This window comes from Cyprinus carpio, chromosome B2, assembly GCF_018340385.1.
Source record: "Cyprinus carpio isolate SPL01 chromosome B2, ASM1834038v1, whole genome shotgun sequence".
NCBI classification, from domain to species: Eukaryota; Metazoa; Chordata; class Actinopteri; order Cypriniformes; family Cyprinidae; genus Cyprinus; species Cyprinus carpio.
This window is the reverse complement of record NC_056598.1, coordinates 7,761,780-7,774,279: the sequence shown is the minus strand read 5'-3', so window position 1 is coordinate 7,774,279 and position 12,500 is coordinate 7,761,780. Positions and strand designations below refer to the sequence as shown.

Below are 12,500 nucleotides of genomic sequence, written 5' to 3'. Positions count from 1 at the left end.
AACCAGAGGACACTTTCTTCACATCTGTGTGTCTTTAAGTCTTTTTCACACTGCAGGAAGAATTCAAACCCTTTTTGCTATCTTGCTGCTTTATTCTATAATACTCTCGTTTTTTACACATCTGCACTCCATAACACATGATGACAAAGCAAAATGTATGATTATTCCATACTTCAGTTTTTCTCTTTAATAGACTGCTAAGTCATAACAGATCTGTCATTATGTTGTACTGAGTGGAGATGGATGAAGGGTGTGAATACTTTCTGAACGGTTTGTTTGATGGCAAACACAGAGCACTGTGTATAATGTCTGACAGCAGATCATACAGATACCTGCTATTAATAACTAATATATTGATACATGTTTATTAGTACGCAATAAATAACTTTCAGTAATGGTAATGGTAAAACAGACAGTTGTAATCCTGGCTGCTGATTGGTCGATACAGTGTTCCAGCCATAGAGTAACAGCTTTGAGCTTTTTATCCAATCACAGCGCAGCTCCATCTTTATTAATGTTGCTTATGAATGTTCTGTCAGGACTAGGTGAATTTAAAGGAGGCCTATTATGTAATAAAAGTCCCAGGTGTCCCCAGAATGTGTCTGTGAAGTATATCCCACAGAACATTTATTATATTCATTTATTATTATCATTTTGAAAATGCTTGTTTTGAGTGGAAGCAGAAACACGCTGTTTTAGTGCATGTCTCTTTAAATGCAAATGAGCTGCTGCTTCTCCCCACCCCCTTTTCCAGAACAAGGCTATGAACTAAGTTCACTTTCGTGTCTTATTGCGCTTAAACTGTCAAATACACACAGGATTATGTTAAAAACACACAGGGGTTACAAAAACAGTGGGTTATGTCTGTGAAGGGAAACAGCTGGGAAAGAAACCGCATGTTTATTTTAGATCTGTGTGGCAGCAGGGTAATATACAGTAAATACATCAATAAATCCTCTTCTCTGTTGTCTCCTCTGAGGCTGGGACTCTAAACAGTGTTCTGGGATCGTCTGTGCAGCCAAAGACAGAACAGTTAGCATGCTTTGCTCAAACTTTCGTCATGCCGTTAGAACTGTACACCGTTGTCACTTGAGAAAACACAGTGGTGGAAACTTGCATATTAAGGGGTGGTAATATTATAATGAGATGCCTTTCTGCTTCACTGGAGTGAAATCTGACACTCATTTCTTCACAAACTAGCAGAAAAGGCTTACAAAATAAAGTTGCTGGGTTGTTCTTTTTCACGTGTCCTGGGTTAGAAAATGCACTAGGGACCCGATTATAGCTCTTATTAAACACAGAAAAATTACGATTTTCATGATACCTCATTAATTAACATTTTATCATTAGTATTTATAATATGCATTACACAGCGATGTTCAATCTGAGCTGGTCTAATAGTGCTGCTGTACCAGATGCAGCAGATCTGAGTGTGTGTCTGCGCTCGTCTGTGTTTGTGTGTTAGTCAGTAAAGGGTTACACTGATTAAAACTGCAACAGCTGAGTGCATGAAGTGTCCAACAAAGCCACTAGAAGCCACCTTTAGCCAAAAAGTGTAATGGCTAATGCTAACGGAAAGGAGACCAGAGGCCGTGTTTTTTGAATGGAGGTCAATGGAGGAGAGGCTTCAGTTTGCTGAATAAACAGCTTTTTAGAGGAAACAGCTCATCATTTAATGAATCAACAGCCTATCTGCTAATCTCTAAAATGTTTTACACTAAGCAATACTTTTGGATTGAACTATTTTTAGAGTTTACCACGAAAAAAATGCCGTTTTATAAGAGAAGTCACTGATTTTTGCGACGGCTGGGATTCAGTTTACGGCACTTCTCATTCATTCCTCTGGGATCTGTAAACAGTGACTGAGTGTCACACAACTCTGACTGAAATTCAGTGACATCAAAGCTGTAATGTGATTGGTTATTAATTTAGCCATTACACTTTCTCCGAGAGTAAGTAATACAGATCCTCTCATCTCTCTTGTGTCCAACGATCCACACTTTGTTTCTTTGGTTATTAAAGTGCATCATCCATGGATTTAAAGTGCACTTTTTCTTTCACACTATTATTCTACAGAACATCACGGAGTAGTGCATAAGTGTGTGATTTGTCTCACACTGTTGATTTCTCACCTCATTCATCCACATGAGTGTGTGTCCTGCACTGATCACTGCTGTGTTTCTGATGGATGTGTGTGTTTGTGATGTGACGCGTCTGGTTTTATCACAGGTGATCCGCAAGGGCTGGCTGACCATCAATAACATCAGCATCATGAAGGGGGAGGAGCGAAGGGAGTAGAAGGAGTACTGATTCGTGCTGACCGCCGAGAGCCTGTCCTGGTTCAAAGATGACGAGGTGAGGGTTAGAAGAGGCTTTCAAGATGAATAACAGACAATGACTGGAGAGAGAAGAGTGTTCTTGTTTGTTGTTTTATCACAGTATATTAGCTGCAGAATCAGTGATTCAGGCACATTCACACACAAATCCTCCTGAACACAGAACAGACCTGTGCGCTTCACAGTGAATCTGAAATCAGTGATTATTTCAATGTCATGACAGATTTCTCTTAACAAATGCAAACCAGCTACACTCTCACTGCACAGACCTGGGTCTGCTTTTACTATTGTGACTCGAGCACTAAAGCTTGTTGCATGTCTGAAATGTTTGTAACTCTGTTTACTCGCTCATGTTCTGGAGCTGTTTCAGAGTCTTTGGTCAGTGCAGAATGCAATCCATCATTTAATCATGACAGAATGTGTGTGAAAAGACTAAGCTGTTTAGGTCATTCAGATCCAGTTCTGCTGCAGACCCGTGTCTTTATCTGGATCCCGCAGGAGAAAGAGAAGAAGTACATGCTGCCCCTGGACAATCTGAAGGTCAGAGATGTGGAGAAAAGCTTCATGTCCAGCAAGCACATGTTTGCCATCTTCAACACGGAGCAGCGGTAAATGATCTCTCTGTCTGCTGGTTTACATGCAGTCACTAGAGTCAGGGCTAGTCTCCATGTTCTGTGATGTTTCTGATGGAGGAGTGTCGCTGGTCTTCCCTCAGGAACGTGTTCAAGGACAAACCGTTTCCTGGAGCTGGCGTGTGACACACTGGAGGAGGGTGGAGAGCTGGAGAGCGTCGCTGCTGCGCGCCGGTGTTTATCCTGAGAGAGCCGCGGTCAGTGATCCTCGCTCTCACAGCAAGCCTGATGTCAAGCTTAAACTGCTTTTTAAGGTTTTGAGGGACATTAATAGAAGGTTTTTTGTATTTAAACATTGAATTAAGGTAGGCTTTTACACTATTTGCTTAATGTTGTTCTGTATTGTTTGATGAGAATTAAAAGCAAAAGGGTTTTTTTTTTTTTTTTTAGTCTTCGCTATCATTTACGATCACTGCTCTAAAAACTGACGGTAACAGACAGCGATTAAACCTCGTTGTTTTGTAGGGGTGCACGATAAATATCGGCCGATAATTAATGCGCATCTCGTCAGTTAAAGCGTCTCTAATCAGCGGTGAGTTCCATCAGGTGCGTGATTTCACACAGATCTGTTGTTAACTGAAAAACTGCACAAACAAATCCACGCTGATAATGAACAATGAACCGGCTTTACTGACGAGATGCGCTTTAATTATCGGCCGATATTTATCGTGGCACCCCTATTATTTTGTCTCTGTTCGTCCATCTGTGCAAATGTATTTATGTACAATCACCTGACTTTTTGTAAAATGTGACATCAATAACATTTGCATTAAGCACACATTTGCGCTGGTCTATAAATTACATTTACAAAGCAAGCCTACAATAGCGGAAATTAGCTTTTTGTGTGTGTGTGTGTGTGTGTGTGTGTGTGTGTTTTGTGTGTGTGTGAAAGTAGGTTTCCTGATTAATAGAATGATTGGTTAATGAGAAAAACATTTTATTGTTGTTCAATTTAGTTTTATTAGTTTCATACATATTTCTATATTAAGTATTTTACACAACCAGTAATCTCAGCTTTACGGGGTTTTACATGATTCTTTGACTTGCAGTGAGGGTATGCTGAACAGACATTTTCACAACGTGTCCTCCAAATGAACCCACAACCTCACAAGTTTAGGCATAAGAGATTAATTCATTTATCAACTCTAGGCAAGACACAAAGTTCTTCTCACCATAATTTCTACTTAAGAGGACAAACCCAAGCACCCTTCTTATCACTTCCACGAGATTTAATCTGAAGCATGAACCCTGTTCCTCGCGGCTGATCTTCCTGACCGGCGTCGGTCCTTTCTCTCAGGTGGAGAGCGAGAGTTCAGGCCCGTCTGAGAACTTCTCCATGGATCCTCCAGCTGGAGAGGAAGGTGGAGACCATCAGGAACCTGGTGGACTCCTACATGGCCATCGTCAACAAAATGCATCCGCGACCTCATGCCCAAGAGCATCATGCATCTGATGGATCAATACGTAAGATGCTGTGACCGCGTGACCTGTGACATCAGATAGGAACAGTATCTGCTCATCAGGGGCTGGATTCACAAAACATTCTTAAGAAGAAATTTCTTCTTAACTGACATTTTTCTTCTTATTTTTGAACTTTCGAAAAAGTTACGAATATTTTTGTGTTCCCAAAAATTAATCTTAAGAATATTCTTATCTTTTTTTCTTAAGATTCTTGAAAAGAATCTTTGTAAATAACTTCTTAAATTTAGGACAGCTGCAGATTAAGAATTGGGTTATTTCAAATTAATTGTTACATTTAAGCATTTACAACAACAGCTGCATATAATACATAGTAGGACTATTAATAGTGATGTGCACGAGTTTTCTAAAGTGACAGTGATGACTGATAATATGAACAATGATCGGTCATGATTAGCCTATGTGTGATGCTACTTTTTGTTGACTTCAAAACTTTTAATTATAGCTTATAAATACGGCATAATCTCTGGCAGTATTCAGCGCATATGAATGCGCAGGACGCATCTGCTGTAGAAGCGAGGACCACACATAGCGGAAGCGTTCACGTCAGATGAGTGCAAAAACAGCACAAAAATGAATGAAACATATCACATCATCCACTGCAGCTTGAAACAGACTATTTTAAAACGTGAAGCTGAGCGCCAGTCAAAGTCGCGACGAAAAATAGTGTGCTTGCATACGATTGTTAGGTTAAACTATAGACAACAAAGTGTGAGTTTATCTGTGCGTCATGTATTCATTCAGATAAGAAAAAAAATAAGATGTCCTTAAGAATATATTTGAGAACTTATTAGGAGTTTGTTCGCGGATTACACTTAAGAAACATTTTCTTACGAAACTTCGTGGAATTTCAATCCGTTAGAATCTTGAAAAATGTGTCTTAACTTGTTTCTGAAGAAGATTCTCGTGAATCCGGCCCCAGAAGCATTGCTGTAGTTTACACTCCAGACACATGCACTCTGTGTGAAAACACCCGTGTGGATCCAGAACAAAGATCAGCAGCCATCAAACTTTGAATCTGATTCTGTGACTTTCCCTTAAATTCATTTTCCAAAAATTGTAGTGTGACAAAATGTCAAACTCCACATAGATGTGTTTTTTGTAGTCAGGTTAAACATGTAAAAATCTAAACATTTTGCTGTTCATGAATCACTATAAAATATATTTGAGTGGGTTCCAGATGCGCAAAAATAAAAACTATTAAATTATAGGGGTATATTATACTACATACACTAGCTTACTGCAGTACAAAACTACAGTATACTACAGTAGTTTATTACAGTTGATCAGTTAATACCTACAGTATGCTGTAGCACTTCAATAACAAGTGTGTTGTAAACACTATAATATATACAGTTTACTAATAGTATGGTTAAAAAACACCATAGTATTTACTATAAATTACTATAGTATTTTTTGCATGTGGTGATGCTGGAAGCTTGTCTCAAAAACTAGCTTGACTTTTCTGATCCATATTCATTTTTAACCAGCTGGTCTTGTGTTCTGAATGAGATCATCTGTCCTCAGCGTTAATTATCAACGTGGTTTCCAGAGTTTGGCAAAAAAAGAAAGTGTCCCAGTGTATTTCTTTATCTTCATGGAATCTAACAAACTTCAACTTGTAAATGTTTTAAAGAGTGTGATCATGCAGAAACATGCATACATCTTTAATTGTTGGCTTAATTATCTAAATATTGTTTGGGCCACTGCACATATACTGTTTCAGCACACCGACACAAGATTAGTGTTGAACTCATTCTCAAGAAGCATCTGATACATCTGTACCTTAAATATTTAAAAACTTCATTATTGATAGTAATATGCATTGCTAAGTAACTTCATTTGAACAAACTTTAAAAGATGATTTTCTCAATATTTAGATTTTTTTGCTCCCTCCAGATTCCCGATTTCAAATAGTTGTATCTCAGACAAATATTATCCTCCTAACAAACCATACATCAATGGAGAGATGTAATTGTATGAAATCTAATTTTCAAAAGAACTTGTCCCTTTGACTGGTTCTGTGGTCCAGGGTCATGTTTGAGCTAAATATGGTCCTGCTGCTGCTCGGCAGGTGAAGGATTTCATTAACGCGGAGCTCCTGGCGCAGCTGTACTCTGCTGGAGATCAGAACGCGCTGATGGAAGAGTCTCAGGAGCAGTGCAGCGGCGCGAGGAGGTTCTGCGCACACACCACGCTCGGAAAGAAGCACTCGCCCATCATCGGAGACATCTCCACCACCACCATCTCTCCACGCCGCTGCCCTCCGCCGTTGGATAACTCCTGGCTGAGCACCTGGCGCCGGCTCCCGCAGTGGTCGTAACACACCGGCTCTGATCTGTGCGGAGCTCCTTTGAGCCTCTGAGAAGCAAGATGTCGGGGGGGTTATTCTCTTTCCGAATTACAGCTGCGCTTCTATTTTTGCCACCCACACTAAACTAGAATCAATAAACACTGTTGAGAAAAAATACACCAATAAACATGTCTGCCAAAGAACGATCTCAAAGGAGCTTTTATTAAACAAATCAAAAGAGTGATTTACTCATTCACTGTTCAACAAAATACTTTAGCTGTTTTTCCACAGCGAGGGGCACAATTATCTACAGTGTGGTGAAGCTAACGGTTTAAGGTTCATAATGTAAGAACATTTTTAACATTGTATGCTGTATGTGTATAGGTAGCTAGCAAAGGAATACCAGCTGTTTCTAAGCTAATATTCCATTGAGCTGAGTAAGATCATGATTGAGCAAATGCGAAGGATACTGCTGGAGATGCTGGTGTTAGGGGGATTCCTATTTATTATTTTAGGAATTTTTTGTTTCCCCCAGTGAAACATTCCTGTTCAATATAACTGATTAAGTAGTCAAACTCATTCCATATCAGGCAGAATAGTGTGGTACAGGAAAGTCACTGAGCCCTTTTGTAGTATTTGTTAAACGCCACGGGAAAGATAGTTTAACGACGGGTGTTCTAAACAAGTTGTCCCTATTCTCTTAATGAGTAATGGGTGTTTTTGGGGCGTAACGTGCCATAAAACCATCAGAGTCTCATCGTCTCCCATTCCCTACTTAAGAGCCAGTTGCACTTTTCGTGCATATCCATCTTCATTCACGGCCGGAATTTGCAAGCGCAGACAGAACGCGCGTCTCCAGAGATGAATAGGTAGCCTAATTCTGATACATGTGATGACTAATACCATTTGACATGGAGGCATTTTTGTATTTATGTAGCCTGCACTATAGTAATTTTTTACATTGCAATCCTTTAATTTTTTATATTTGTCAGATGTTTGTGTGCTGCTGTGTGTCCCTGTGGTGTGGTACTAATTGTCTCTCCAAAAGAATCACCTAAACCAATCGTCATATTTTTCAACAGTGGAAAACCAAACAGAGTCGAGGCGAGGCTGGTACTCCTGTGTAGTGGAAAAGTGCCATTAGTCATGGTTAGCACTCGCTAATGTTTCCACCAGGGTTTCACAGTTTAGCAGCTAAACTTTCAGCTGTGGGCTAACTGGCCTCCAGGACTTCCTCTCTGTGCCAATCACAACAGGCTTGGCCAGCTGACCAATCAGAGCAGAGTAGGCTTGAGGAAGGGAGGGGCTTGCTTTGAACTTGCTTGGAACGATTCATTTCCTAATCATTGGCAAATGACTCTAATATTAAATGTATATTCTGAGAAAATGACAATGTTTTCTGACCTCCAACACAATATTAGGACACTTTAAAATACCATATGACCTGCTCTTTAAACAACGCGGTGCAGGACGGGAAAATGAGAACTGTGTCGGGCTGAAAACACTTGCGCCACATTGCGCCGGGTGTATGACGGGTTACCCTCATCCAAAGAAAAGGTTCTGATGGATTAATGTTAATGATACCTAAAAAAAAAAAAATGGTCAAAAGCAATAGCAAAAGTAGGTTATTATTAAATATATATTATTAAATTGCAGACAAAGATTGTGAATAGCGAGGTTGGCTTGTACAACTATACTGCCAAAAGAACTGGGGACACCTCCTAATGAACAGTGTTTAAACTAACTTAGTAAGTAAGTTCCATGAGTACAAAGAGTCTGAATGTTTAAAGCATATAATGATACTCCATGGAATTTGTGTGCTTTTTATTTTATACATTAGTTTGGAACAGGAGCCATAAGTCTTTCTATTCTAACACTGAACATCCATAGTTTTTGAGATATGGTAGAGATTGTGAAATAGAGCCGATGCTGGATGTACGGACAACACCTCAGATCCAGCCTTCTAAGTTTCAAAAGGTAAACGGAAATATGCTTTAATTTTAATTCTTATTTAATTATTCTTAAAAATATCAAGAGTTTTTTGCTGGATATATAGGTCCGGGTCGCGGGAAGACTCGTGTTTTTAAGGGTGTAATCGTGAGGCCCCTAGCTGCAGCGGTTTGAGTGATGGTCGCGGGGAGTCCGTGAGGTCTTCCTGCTTCTCTAGAGTGTCTGTGTTCTGCAGGTCTCCTCCTCCGAGCCCCACGGCTCCGCGCCGGATGTCCTGCGGACAGAGAGCTGTACAGGCTTGCGGCACAGAGGTGTGCTGGATCCTCGCGCCTCCGTCACGCCCCGGACGGACCCTGGGGGCCCCTGAACAACAGCGCTTGACAGCCCCACAGGCCGACCCAGCCGGCCAATAACCGAGCGGCATCCCAGCATTCCCAGGTGAGGGGAGTGGACCCGCGGATCTCTTTAGCTTGCGTTTTTACAGAATTTGCCCTCTAGCACACCCGGACACACGCGTCGAGCACTCGCAGCGCAGTGAACACCACTGCACTACAGTTACTGATGTAATCTCACTCTCAGCTTGTTCAGTTTTCTTCATGTCACTCCAGACAGAATGATGATGATCAGATCAGATCTCAAACATAAAATCTCACTGCATTTTACAATTAATAATAAACTGAATGTTTGGAACAGTACAATGATATTTCCTTCTTGACACACTACAGCAAAAGATAGACATAACTGGCTTTCAAACCAGTGGTTTAGATGCTGAATAATAACAATGTTCTAATCATTTCACATGCAACTCGCTGTATGACTGTCTTCTAACACCCGGACTGTTTTACAGATACTATTTCTGTCTTTCTGTCTCCTAACCCCTGCCATCCATTGCCTTCCTCGAACGCTTCTGCTGCCGGTGAATCACTTTCTTATGTACTTTTTCGAACACAAGCCGGGTCCTCCTCCTTCCCCGACGAGCCAGCTTCCCCCATGGCACAGCAGCGGTGTGTGTGTGTGTGGTGTTGTGTGAGAGAGACGAGAGAGGAGGCAGTGCAGGTGCTTGTCGGTGTTCTGTTTGTGTTTGTGGTGAGAGAGAGATCAGTGATTCTGTTGTTGTGTGTGTGGGTGTGTGTGTGGTGGTGTGTGTGTGTGATGTGTGTTTGTGTGGCTTGGTGTGTTGAGATATGAGAGAGCAGTGATGTGTGTTGTGTGTGAGGGAGAGAGAGCAGTGATCTGTGTGTGTGTTTGTGTGTTGTGTGTGTGTGTAGATAGCGCAGTGATGTTTGGTGTGGTGTGTGGTTGTGTGAGAGAGAGGAGAAGAGAGAGCAGTTTCTTGTGTGATCTGTGTGTTTGGTGTGTGTGTGAGAGATGATAGCAGTGATGTGTGTGGTGATTGAGAGGAGGAGAGCAGTGGGATCTGTTGTGTGGTGGGTGTGTGTGTGTGTGTGTGGTGAGAGAGAGGGGGAGTGTCCTATGTAAGTGTGTGTGTGTGTGTGTGAGAGAGAGCAGTTGATGTGTGTGTGTGTGTGTGTGTGTGAGAGGAGAGGAGAGAGAGAGCAGTGCTTGTGTGATCTGTGTGTGGTGTGTGTGAGAGAGAGAGCAGTGAGTGTGTGTGTGTGAGAGAGAGAGCAGTGATCTGTCTGTGTGTGTGTGTGTGTGTGTGTGTGAGAGCGAGCTGTGATGTGTGTGGAGTGTGAGTTTGGGTGAGAGAGAGAGCAGTGATCTGTGTGTGTGTGGTGTGTGGGTTATCTGTGTGTGTGGTGTGTGTGAGAGAGAGCAGTGAGTGTTTGTGTGAGAGAGCGAGCAGTGATCTGTGGGTGTGTGGGTGTGTGCAGTGTGTGTGGGTGTCTGTGAAGAGAGAGCAGTGATTGTGTGTGTGTGGTGTTTGTGAGAGAGACGAGAGCAGTGATCTGTGTGTGTGTTTCGTGTGTGTGTGTGTGTGTGTGTGTGTGTTTTTTGTGTGTGAGAGAGAGCAGTGATGTGTGTGTGTGTGTGTGTTTGTGTGAGAGAGAGAGCAGTGATCGTGTGTGTGTGTGGTGTGTGTGGTGTGTTGTGTGTGAGTGAGAGAGAGCAGGATGTGTTTGTGTGAGAGAGAGAGCAAGTGATGTGGGTGTGGTGTGTTGTGGTGTGTGTGTGTGAGAGAGAGAGCGCGTGCTTGTGTGATCGTGTGTGCCTCAAGTTCTCCATCTGTACCTCATCCTCGTGACGCCAGGTAAAAGGCCTCAAGCTGCTTCTACGCGAGCGCGTGCTGGCTTACCGTAGCCGTGATCAATTAAGTTTGCTCACATACTTGTGTCATGGTGAGCCATACCATAGTGTGGGAGTGGAGTGGGTAGTGCATTAGGTGTAAGTCTGGAAGTGTGTGTGTGTGTGTGTGTGTGGCAAAACTTAAAAGATAAAGGTTGGAAAATTGTGTAAAGGTTATGTGATATTTGTCTTTTACATTTTGAAGTATATAATGGTTTTTTCTTGCGTAATGTTGTTTGTCATTGTGAAAAGGCTCAGAGGAGCCTCTTTATTTCTCTTAGAATACTTGATTTCTTTTGTTGTTACTCGATATCGGCAAAAACTGCATGGGTGCATCTTTAGGATGTCCGTGTCTGGACTAACTTACCTGTGCAACAAAATATGAAATTACATTCATCTTCTCTTGAATAGCGCCCTGCACCTGGCTTCTGTTGCAATTAGCTGATGGACAGCTAATCCAAAATGTGGAACCTTAATGTCCTCATGAAAGTGCACGGGGTGCAGCGTTCATGCGCTGTGTAGAAACGAATTCAGCTGAATCTCGGCGTAACACGTGCTAGGGTTTCAGATGAAATACAACAGCAGGACAGCTTCATTCATTACTTCGCAATAAAATCTAGTGGTTTAGTGTCGCGGTCTCTCACTCTGTTCATCGTATTTTGTGATATTTAAGCATTGATGATGCCTACTACATTTATGCATTACCAAAGCAAAATTATAGTGCATTCGGCTATACATTTTTTTCCCCAGTATAAAAGTGTTCCCTGGGATTCAAACTCCACAAGTTTCCTTTCGCACGACACTGCGGCACAGAACAAATGCTTCCCCAATTACATTGAGCCACAGAAAACACTTTTTTGCTCGTTGTTCATTTGCTACTGTACTGTACTGTACTGTACTCCAAGATACACGCCTTCTTCAAAAGAACTAAAATAAGGAATTAAGAACAAGTAGCAGGGTTCTTGGGAAATGTTGAGTGTTATTTACGTTCATTATTAAAAAACATGAATATATGGATAATTATCTGCAGGTGTGTGAATCAGAGACTTGGCTTGTTCAGTGGTGTCCTGCATATTTCATTTACGAGTCGATGACATGATTATACTCCATGAAAACACATATGCGGAGAGCAGGATAGAGAGGGCTTTTTGAATAAAGGGAAGCTGAGTTGATATAATGAGAGCGACATGCTAAAAACAGCTCAGAAACCAGCCACTGAGCGGGCTCTGATGTGAGATTCTATCATCTTCAGAAGCATCACCAGCCTCTCTCTGACAAATGTTTGTGTTCTTATGTTAGTCGCTCACACTACAGCTATGCACACATGAAGTATTTTAGGGAGCTTGTTTAAGAGCAAATCTGAGGCTCAGCAGTTTCACTTGTATGTAATACATACAGGTGCTAGTCCTCAATTAGAATATCATCAAAAAAATGATTTATTTTATTAATTCCATTCAAAAGTGAAACCTGTATATTATATTCATTCATTACACACAGACTGATATATTTCAAATGTTAATTTCTTTTAATTTTGATGATTATAACTGACAACTAAGGAAAAAC

General features: G+C 41.3%; 1 pseudogene; it reads left to right on the top strand.

Moving 5' to 3' along the window:
* Positions 1–9,103, top strand: part of LOC122136392 — a 34,513-nt pseudogene extending 25,410 nt beyond the window's left edge.
* The last annotated feature ends 3,397 nt before the right edge of the window (positions 9,104–12,500 follow it).